Below are 11637 nucleotides of genomic sequence, written 5' to 3'. Positions count from 1 at the left end.
GCAGGTGGTTGTTAGGCCTCTGGAAAACACTTTCAAATGAGACTCCCTCCCACTCCTGTGTTTGTTGCTGATTGGATTTGTACGGAAGAGATATTTGCAGCCCTGTTACAAGCTATGTTGGTTTTTAGCTTAGGGCAGTTCCCCGTTCCCCCCAATCTTGGCAGCTTGAAGATATGTAGATCTCAACTCCCATAATTCTGTGGCCAGCTTTATTTATTTATAAAATTGATTGGCTGCCCATCTCAACATAGGGCAACTCTGGGTGGTTCACAGTCATAAAAATCTAATCAAATCATATAAATCAAAACAGAAATAAATAAAAGCTAAATATTAAAATCTTAAGGACAGGTGGGGAGGATGGGGCTTGCGTAGGGGGAAGTGGGATCTGTGGTTAATCAACCACCTCCAGTGTGCTGTTCCCCCATTGGGGTCCCAAGCCAACTGGCAGAATCATGTCTTTAGGCCCTTACAAACGATAGGAGGGTTGGCGCAAGTGAGGCAGGCCAATTCCACTGGGGTGAGACAATTAGCTGGATCCAGGCCATAAACAGCTTTAAAGGTGATCACCAAAACCTTGAATTGCACCTCGATGTGGGCCAGCAACCAATACACCTCACAGAGCTGTGGCATTACAGGAGCCATCCTTCCCCCACCCCAAGCCCGCAGTGCTACACTCTGCACCAGTTGTAGCTTCTGAATGCTCTTCTAGGGTAGCCCCATGTAGAGTGCATTATAATAGTCCAACTGTGAGATGACTAGGGACTGAATGACCGAATGCAGGGAATCCTGATCCAGGAATGGCCTAACCGGTGCACAACACAAAGTTGTGCAAAGGCTGTCCTAGTCACGACTGCCACCTGCTCCTCAAACTGGAGTCACGAGTCCAGGAGAACCCCCTAAGTTGTGAACTATCTCTTTCTGGGCCAGTGTCATCTCATCCAGAGTCAAAGATGACAAAGGGTTCAGTTCAAGCCTGCTGTCCCCCATCCAGGCCTCCATACCTCCAGGTACCAAGAGAGGGCAGGCACAGCATCACTTGGGTCACCACCAAGAATGGAAAATATAGAGTTGGGTGTCATCAGCATACTGTGCATACTTCAACCTATGGTGACGGATGATCTCGCCCAGCAGTTTCATATAGATGTTGAAAAGGAGTGGAGAAAGTACCATGCCGCGGTTGAGAAACAATGCTTTAGGGGGATAGAGACAACTCTGCCGTCAGTCCAGTGACAGTTGTTTATTTAAAAGTCTGGAGAAAACAGAAGACATATTCCCACATAGCTGGAGGACACAGGGTTGAGAAGAATGGTCTAAAGAGCTTGTTCTCTGAATATTATTTTGTGTGTCCAATAGTTTTTATATGTGACAGCTTGTCATTTCAGCTGTAAGAGTGCCTTGATTTCCTGTATGTCAGGTTTTTCCTCCATAGGCCCTTTTCCTGACTCTCTAACTGATAATTGCAATTATTAATCTTCCATTGAGACATACTTTCCTATTTATTTGTGACTTAAAATAATTGTTGTACAAAAAGAATAGGTTTTAACTGAGCGAAGAATTGCTTTTCTGTGTGCTTTCTTCCATGCCCTTTAATATCAGCATTTTAGAGAGGTCCATTGTATCTACTGAGGCTAATCCTGAGTTTGAGAAACTGTACCCCAGAAGAAAGTCCTACAGCTGAAGGTCCCTACTCTTTCCTATCATCCTACAGGAGCAGAAGTAAAGGGCACCTGCCCAGATCCAATAAGATTCAAGACACTCTGATTATGAATAAATAACACACTTTTTTTTTTTGCTTTCAGAATGAAAGATGGCTGCTTAAGGCAGGTACTAAAACAGAACTCTTACAGTCTCACAGACCTACATGATTTATATAAATATGAGAATTATCTTACAGAGCAGAAGCTATGGGGGGAAAACCCCCAGTCCTTAGACACATGCTAAGAAAATGTATTCCTTCTGTCTCTCTCACTCTTTGTCACCCAACAATCAGGCAAGGTGCTTTTCAAACCCCATTAGCTTTAAAATGTCAGAAAGTCCATTTTAGTTGACTTGCAAACAACTTGTTTCTTCTACCTTCCTTTTGGCACTAGTTGATTCCTCTTGTTTCTCCCCTCCCTCCTGACCCTGATCCAAATCTGGATTGTCAGATCATTGCGTCTTCCAACCCTGATCCAGCAATCAGACATCAAGCTACTCCTCGGTTTCTTGGACTCACTCTGTCCCTGGCATGCCTAGGGGTGCATGTTAAAGGGGGCAGGGCTTCCATTGTGGCTACCATCTTGACATATACAATCTTGCTGATGTCTCAGGTCCTGCACATTGAACTGATTCTCCTCACAGTGGAAACTTGCCCACTTATCCAGCTTCCTTAAATCCCTTTTGTGTCTGAATTTCCTTCCTCGGCTCACCAAATTTGACAGCATTATCCTTTCTGTTAGATCGGGTAAAGGAGGCACCCAAAGGCTTCAGTAACAACAGCTCTTTATTGCAAGTCAGGTAAACATCTGGCTGAGGAAGGGTCAGACAGCAGCCCCCTTTTAAAGGGATCTGTCAGACCAGTGGTGGGATTCAGCTGGTTCGCACCTATTTGGGAGAACCAGTTGGTAACTTTCCAGACAGTTTGGAGAACCAGTTGTTGGAAGAAATCTCCTTTTGTTTTTCCCCATTTTACAAGGCTAATCCTGTAAGGAAGGCAGGAAGGAAATATTCTGTTGTTGTTTCTAGCCTCATCTTTGTTGACCTGCTTGCAGAAACTGTCTCTTCAGTTAACCCTGATTACATTGTAAGAGCTAAGGCGAAGCACCCACTGACGCGAGTGACATGGAGTTGGCCACACCCACCCAGTCATGTGACCACTGAGCCCCGCCTACCCAGCTGGCCATTATGGCAGAGAACCAGTTGTTAAATTATTTGAATCCCACCACTGTGTCAGACCCTTTGACCAATGGGATTAAACCTCTGTTCCCACCAGAACAGAGGACCTTGGTGGAAACCACTGTTGGGGGGAGGGATATCTAACACTTTCCTTCTCTCGTTTTGTTTTATGAGTGATTCGTGAGAAATCTCCCTCTCGCTTGTCTCCTTTTTCCTTTACTCTCAGCTAACCTTTCACTTTAAATGCCTGATTCCTGTTTATTTCCTCAGCTTGTTTTCCTAAGCTAACTACTTCATTTCCTTTTTTCCAGCTACTTCTTTCAGGCTTGGTCTTTTTGGGTCAAAGCTTGTTTCAGTCAAAGTCCCTAGATATGCTCCTCTGAATCCAACATTGTATATATTTCCTTCACTCAAAATTTCATTTCTTTCTCTTAACTCTATGGGTGATGTCCTGCTCCCAATAGAAGGTCCCAGTTCAGGTTTATTTGTGAGGTTCCCACTATCTGGTGAGAGTCTTTGTATTTTAGCCTATGATCAGCTTACCTATCGCCCGTTCCTTATCGACATATCCTTCTGCCTCTGCTTCAGTGGTGGGATTCAGCCAGTTCGCACCTATTCGGGAGAACCGGTTGTTAACTTTCTAAGCAGTTTGGAGAACTGGTTGTTGGAAGAAATCTCATTTTGGTTTTTTCCACTTTACAGGCTAATCCTGTATGGAAGGCAGGGAGGAAACATTCTGGTGTTGTTTCTAGCCTAATCTTTATTGCCCTGCTTACAGAAACTGCCTCTTGGTTAACCCTTATTACATTGTAACAGCTAAGGCGAAGCACCCATCAATGTGAGTGATATTGAGTTGCCACACCCACCCAGTCACATGACCGTTGAGCCCCGCCTATCCAGCTGGTCATTAGGGCAGAGAACCGGTTGTTAAATTATTTGAATCCCACCACTGCTCTGCTTAGACACCCAGATTTCTAACATCCAGTTAATTTCCTTGCTTATCATGACATCCCCTCTATATGAACTTGCACCAACGTTATTAATTTCCTTAAGTTCACCGCAACTTCTGTGTTACATCATTTTAAGCAATATTTTTTTCTCCTTTGGATAATGACTTCTTTGGAAAGGTATGTTTTTGGATTATGAAGCTGAGGGTTCCGTTTCCTTTTCCTTTTCCACACAATTTTTTTTAGCAGCCCCTTTCATTGTATTGTATTAATTGTATTAAATATCCTGAACAATAGGAATGATGTTCCTGAAGGAACACAATAGCCAAAGAAGACACTGTTGCTTTGCACATTTTGTGGCCTTCTCCAACCCTGAAATATACATCAGCTGAATTTTATCTCTTCTGTTTCTGAAGGCCAGACCTCAGGGACCCATCCTCTGGAGCTCCCCGGATCTCATGTTTGGATCTTATCGTCCCAACCAGGGGAGGTCAGGTCTATTGAATTCATTTCAGTTTTTCAGTAGCCATGTGTCACAATGACTAATTGTAGCCTTAGTGTTAAGAGACACAAATATCCCTGAATACCAGTTGCTGGGCTGGTTGCTTTGACACCCTGCTTCGGAGGCCCATGTGTCTTCCTTGACAAAGGAAAGCCCTGCATTTGAGGGCATCCTCCATCTCATCTTTCCCCACCATGTTATCCTCCTGATGAGTTAGATCACAACCTCAGTTGTGTCTAAAGGGCTGCCAGGAGCAGGTGCCTCTCCAGGTCAAGGCTAGCTGAAAGATAAAGACCCCTGAGGCAGGAAGGCGGCTGAAACAGTCCATCTGCAACTGATGCCTGGACTAGCTGGGAATCTGAAGAAACCCACAAAGAGTTTCCAACATGTGTAAGAAAAAAGAATACGCAGATGCTTTAATAAGTCGAAGCTGTGCGGATAGTTTGGTATGACATGTGAGCCTAAAAGGTGGATTAACTGAACAAACGAGTTAAAATAAACATGAATAACTGTGTTGCATGAATGTCATCACATTTCTCTATTCTCAAAGCTAATTATAAGTAGCTTCCTGAATAATTTAGAGAAGAAATCATTGAAGGATTTGTCTGAATCCTTAAATGTAACGCTCTGGAACAAGGCTTAGGAGCCAGCTCTTCTAAAGCATTTGAAATTGAATGTATGAATTAGCAAATGCCCATGTTAAGTAAAGCTGTGTCCTCTTTTGTTGTTGTTGTAGTTGTTGTTTTGGGTGGAGGTATTAAGGGGCTGCCCTATTTGTCTTGAGGACTTCTGGAGGCACCCCAGGGCAATAGACCAGGCTGATCCATCAAACACAGCTAGGTTTCCAGGGTTGCCTGAAACTACAAGCAATCATTCTTCGTTCTACCAAAATATGAAAACTGAGCCTTGATGTTTCTCCATGTCATATAATATATGTGGGCACATGCATAATTTTATTTATTTATTTATTTATTTATTTATTTATTTATCTTGTCATGTATATGTTTATATTAGAGGTGGAGGCCCTTTGGGAGCAGTATGCAATGTAATTGCATTTTTTTGTATGCCGATTACTGTGCATTCAAAGTGACAATAAAGTATTTTATTTTATTTGTTTGTTTGTTTTGTCAAGCATGTGTAAGATTTATTTATTTATTTATTTGTCTTGTATGCCGCCCACTCCCGGAGGACTCCGGGCGGCTCACAAAAGACAAGGGAAAGGAGGGAACAAGACAAAGACAACATATTAAAAACAAAACCAACATTCACAATTTCTGTGGAGGTAGATGCTTCTCAGCTCCCCCCAGCCTGCTGGAACAGCCAGGACTTGGTGGCTTTGCGGAAGGCCAGGAGGGTAGTAAGGGTCCGGATCTCAACAGGGAGCTCGTTCCAGAGGGCCGGAGCTGCAACAGAGAAGGCTCTCCCCCGGGGAGTCGCCAGCCGACATTGGATAATAGATAATAGATAAGATAATAGATATAAGTACATACAAGATTATGAATACATGAAATGGATACAAATAAATGGGGTTGTTAGGTAGGGATGGTAGGCACATTGGTGCACTTATGCATGCCCCTTACAGACCTCTTAGGAATGGGTGAGGTCAACAGTAGACATTCTATTCTATTCTAATCTAGTCCAGTCCAGTCTAGTTTATTGTATTCTATTCTGTTGTTTTCATCATAAAATAAATTTACACATGATTGTGTGTGTGCACATGGACGCGCGTGCATTTGCACGCCTTTGAGTCACTGTTGACTCCTGGCAACTACCTAAATAAATCCCTGCAGTTTTCTTGGTAAGATTTCAAAAGTGGTTTGCCATTTTCCTAGGACTGAGGGAGGGGGAGGGAGGGGAGAGAGAGAGAGAGAGAGAGAGAGGGAGGGAGGGAGGGAGGGAGGGAGGGAGGGAGGGAGGGAGAGAGAGAGAGAGACTGAGAGACTGACTGGGTGGTCACCCTTGTTCAACTTGGGCAAGAGTTTGGAATTAGTACTTTGGAATTAATCCTGCTCTGGAGGAAGGATTTTTTTTTTCTTTTTTGCTTAGCAGCTCCTTAATTTACTAAATTTTCTAGCTCTTTTAAACGGATTTTAATTGGGGGCTAGTGTTATATAACTGGATGGTAAACATAATTCTTATGGGTAAAGAAACATAGACCCTCCCTCCACCCTCCCACCTAATAATCAGAATGGCTAGAAATTAAAAAGCTTTGGGAGGGATGAGTTAAGCTGGAAGGATTGGTTTATTCTCTAGCCAAGACTTTGGCTGCAGATTTCACTGTCCTTAACAGGTCAGGCAGCAGTTCCTAGTCGAAGCCTCTGAGTGGCAGCATTGCTTTCTTTTCTTAATGCATCCTGCATGGACTCACATATGGGCTACCTTTTGTGAGCTCCTCAAATGTCATTCAGCCATCTTTGATTCCAGCTATGAGAATTAAGAGAACTATTTCAACTGTGTACAAAATTGCAAACCAAAAGAGTTGGATGAGTCCCTGAATCAAATTCTCTAAGAATAATTTCTTCAAAACCTATGCTTTTTCTTAAAAAACACTGAGTTCGGCAGACATCACAGTCCAGGTTAACATTTTATCATTTAGACTTTCCTGAGACCTGGCTAGGCTAATGTCTATCGCAGTGGCATTTTAGCAAAGATTGTGGCTTGTAGGCCCCAGTAATACAATATGTTAGATCTAAACCCTCAACGGACTCATTTTGCTGCAATCTTAAGAACCCTTCCCATAATTGTAGCCAAATTTACCATTTTAGCATTCCAGAAAGAAGAAATTGTTTCAACTTTCCAATTCAATGCACACTCTTTGGTTTTCTGGTGCTCTGTATTAACCAGGTCTGGGGTTTTTTTAGTTTTTTTTTGTAGGCTACCTGTTTCTACTTTCTATGGCATGATATTACCTACATATTTATTTGATTTTAATCTCAGATTCAAGTCTTATTGAAAACAAATTTTGATGCAGCGCAAGGTCCACCAAATTTTTGGAGAGCAGTCACTCCCTGGCATGCTACTAGCAAGACCACAGTCTCTGACTCATAAAAGACATTAACCAGTGGCACAGGCACCCACAGTGCTGTTTACCAGCTTCAAAATTGGACGCACAACCAGATAATTAAGATTTCGTCTCCCTTTTATGTGTGCAATGCATGCAACACATATTAAAAAGGAAAGGATTAGCAAGTTAGGCCTGCCATTTTGAGGTCAGGGATCACTACTGCAAACACCTCTAGCCAAAGATAACCTACCTCTTTGCAATATTGGCATACAGTACAGTAATCTCATGAGCCCCGTAAAACAATGACGGGCCACACGGAGTCAACTCACTCTTGTTTTTCTTAAGCCTTCACTTAAGAATCTTGAGCATGATGGCATTAACTAGAATGCTGGCTGGGGAATTCTGGGAGTTGAAGTCCAGACATCTTCAAGTTGCCAAGGTTGAGAAACACTGAACTAGAGACACCTTCCAATAAAAAGTAAAATTTCTTCAGTAAAAACGTACCAATATTATCTAAGCAACTGGCAACTATATTGGATGTACAATGCACAATTGGCTGGATCCTTGATTTCCTCAGCAGGTGGGCACATTTGGAATTTTGAGGACTTTTTATTTATTTATTTATTTATTTATTTATTTATTTATTTATTTATTTATTTATTTATTTATTTATTTATTTATTTATTTATTTATTGTTTACAACAGGGGTGTCGAACTCAATTTCATTGAGGGCCACATCAGGGATGTGATTGACCTGGGGGGGTGGTGGTAGGTGTGGCCAACTGGGTGGGCGTGGCCAGCTTGACACCACTTCCCAAACTGTTACCTCTTCACATTGGGTAAAGCAGGCTGAAGCCACACTGGCCTGATCTTTCTTCTTCACATTGGGTAGACCAGCACAGCCCTGCGTGCCAGATCTGACCATATCATGGGCTGGATCTGGCCTGCGGGCCTTGAGTTTGATAACCTCTGGTTTACAATATTAAAGAGATAAAATCTTACAAAACCTATACACCATAGGAACTAAATAATAATAAAAAAGATAAATACACAACCCTAACTAAAAGATGGGAAAGGAGGAAATGAGTTGATCTGGGGGCGAGGAGGAGAGGGGGAAATCTGTTCGTAGTCTGTTCTGAAGTCTATCAGTTCTTTAAGCTCTTGCAGAAGGTCTGAAGAATTGGAGCCAACCTCACGGGAGGGTGGGATACTACTGCAAAATGGCTGCTTAGGAGATCTGAGGGCAACCAGAGGTGGTATTTAGCCGGTTCTGACCAGTTCTGGTGAATCAGTAGTGGAAATTTTGAGTAATTTGGAGAACCGGCAAGTACCACCTTTGACTGGCCCAGCCCCCAATCTATTCGCTGCCTCTCAAGTCCCAGCTGATCGGAGTCCCAGCTGATTGGTTGGGTCTTCTTTTGTTGCCCTGCACAGGAGAATGGAAAGCAGGTTAGTGGGATGGGGAGGGAATGGGGATTTTACAGTATTCTTCCCTTGAAGTGGGGTGGAAATGGAGGTTTTACAGTATCCTTCCCCCAGGAATGGGGAGGGAATGGGGATTTTGCAGTATTGTTCCCCTGCCACATGCACCAAGCCATGCCCATAGAACCGATAGTATAATGTTTGAATCCTATTACTGAGGGCAACATAACCGCTTACAAAGCCCTGGTTTACCAGTATACCACCTGCTATCCTATCTAGTTCCTCCACTCAGGATATTCTATTCTAACATTGAACTCTCAACATATCTGGAAGGCAACCACTGTGGTTTCCTTGTAGCCCGCATGCCTTGTCTGTTTCCACCAGAGGATCCTCCTCAACTATGTTGTGTGTGAATGCTTCACCAACGGAGCCATGGAGCATTTCTTTATCAGGTTCTCATTTTATTGACCAATAGATGAAGTTAAAGGCAGAAGGTGTTCCCACAGAGACATTTGGCTGGATTCAGAATTGAGCTGAGCTTTGAACCCAGAGTTTCCAGGATGACAGCAACATTCCCCGTGACTATCGTGGAAAGTGTCTCTTAAGAACTTCCTGCTTTGAGGTAGACAGAGGAAGGGATCTATTTCTCACTTTGGCAATAATATGAACAAAGAGGAAAGAAGAAATTGTGAATTAACAATCCTAAAGGGCTGCTCCCCCCACCTCACACCTTGCTCTCCATTCAGGCTTTGGACAATAAACAAGGTCATTTCATTCATTCAGTTCATGAAGTAAACAAAGTCTCACAATAATAAATTCCCCCCTTTCCGTTCACCCTGCTCTGCCTCCCCTCCTCTTGTCTCTAAGAATAGCTGGGCCTCCCTAACTCCCTTCTACCTTCATCTCTGCCTCTGAGAAACTGACTTGCTGCAACTTCCTCAAACAGAGTTCAGGGTTCCACAAAAGAAGGAGCATTTCCTACCCAGTGTGGGAATCTCACCTTCCCGGGTAACATCTGCATGGATACCCCCCTCCCCATCCTTTCTTTTTTTTAAAAAAGTTTTTTTTATTTTTTATTTTCAAAACAAACAACACATAAAATCTTCCTTTTTTACATACTGTAGAAAGTGTATCAGTTGGTTACAAAAGTCTTTCGTGCATCTCTTCCACAGTCATCAAGCATAATTCATACAAACTCAAGTATTTTAACTCAGATATTTATACATGTTACCATCATCATATCTCCATTTTCATTTGACTATAATTATTTAAACGTCCTTCATCATAAAATATACCAAGATTTAATACATAACCACATACTGGCATTTCTTTTACTATTTCTAAAATCCTCCAATAACACTGAATCCTTATGTTCTATTCTAGCTAAACATCCATAATATTTAATAACAAAGTTTTCTATCCTTCTTTCCAAATCACTGTTTACAATTTACAACTCATTGTACCCATACATATATATACGTTATTATCATTATCCCTCTTTTATTTAACTATATCCTGCATCATATCATTTTTCCCCCTAGTAATCAAGACTTAACTGAATCTAACTTTATTATTATTATTATTATTATTATTATTATTATTATTATTATTAACCTTTATATATAATCCAAAAGGGTTTGTAATCTTCCTTTCATGGGTACCATTCAATATTCGTATCCAGTTATTACTTATCATAACACTACACATTATATACATTATTATCATCTATTTATTTAACTATATCTATTATCACTAAATTTTGCTAAGATTAGCTAGTTTTAAATTATACTCTTCCATATATCAACCTGTATCTTTCCAGTAAGAAAACAGTGTCATATCTTCTGCCATTTGTGGCATCAGTCCTCTAATCATCTCCTTAATCAACTTTGTATGGACTCCTCTTAGCAACTCTTTGCTTATAAAATCTCTCATGTAATTTCGATGCTTTTTCTGTTTCCTTAATCAGCTTATCTTTGATTATCAGTGGTGTTATCAAAACTATTGCTAATAAGATTTCTCTCTTTAAATCCATAAATTCTTTTATTTTTTCCTCTTCTGTATCTTCCCATCCCTTCTTGTGTTTGTCCGTCATTCCCTTCTCTGTTGCAAAACAGAAAAAAAACAGAAAAAAACTTTGAAGAGATGTTATCCCATTTGATTATTATATTATATAATATCAGAACTGGGATGCGGTGGCTCAGTGGCTATGATGCTGAGCTTGTTGATCAGAAAGGTTGGCAGTTTGGCGGTTCGAATCCCTAATGCTGCACAATGGAGTGATCTCCCATTACTTTTCCCAGCTTCTGCCAACCTAGCAGTTTGAAAGCATGTAAAAATGCAAGCAGAAAAATAGGGACCACCTCTGGTGGGAAGGTAACAGCCTTCTGTTCGCCTTCGGTGTTTAGACATGCCATGACCACAAAGACATCTTTGGATAGCACTGGCTCTTCAGCTTTGAAAAATAAATGAGCACCACCCACTAGAGTTGGGAATGACTAGCACATATGTGCGAAGGGAACCTTTACCTTTTGATATCAGAACTACAAAGTCCACAATGAATAGCAATAGCAGTTAGACTTATATACCGCTTCATAGGGCTTTCAGCCCCCTCTAAGCGGTTTACAGAGTCAGCATATTGCCCCCAACAACAATCCGGGTCCTCATTTTACCCACCTCGGAAGGATGGAAGGCTGAGTCAACCCTGAGCCGGTGAGATTTGAACCGCCGAACTGCAGAACTGCAGTCAGCTGAAGTAGCCTGCAGTGCTGCATTTAACCACTGCGCCACCTCGGCTCTTATCTTATGAAGATGAACATACGCAGCTTCAGTAAAGGGCAGCCAGTTCAGTGCAACTTCACTGTGGAAATTCAGCAGTCCTTGCTTTCCCT

This window comes from Thamnophis elegans, chromosome 4 (assembly GCF_009769535.1).
Source record: "Thamnophis elegans isolate rThaEle1 chromosome 4, rThaEle1.pri, whole genome shotgun sequence".
Lineage (NCBI taxonomy): Eukaryota > Metazoa > Chordata > Lepidosauria > Squamata > Colubridae > Thamnophis > Thamnophis elegans.
This window is presented reverse-complemented; position numbering follows the sequence as displayed.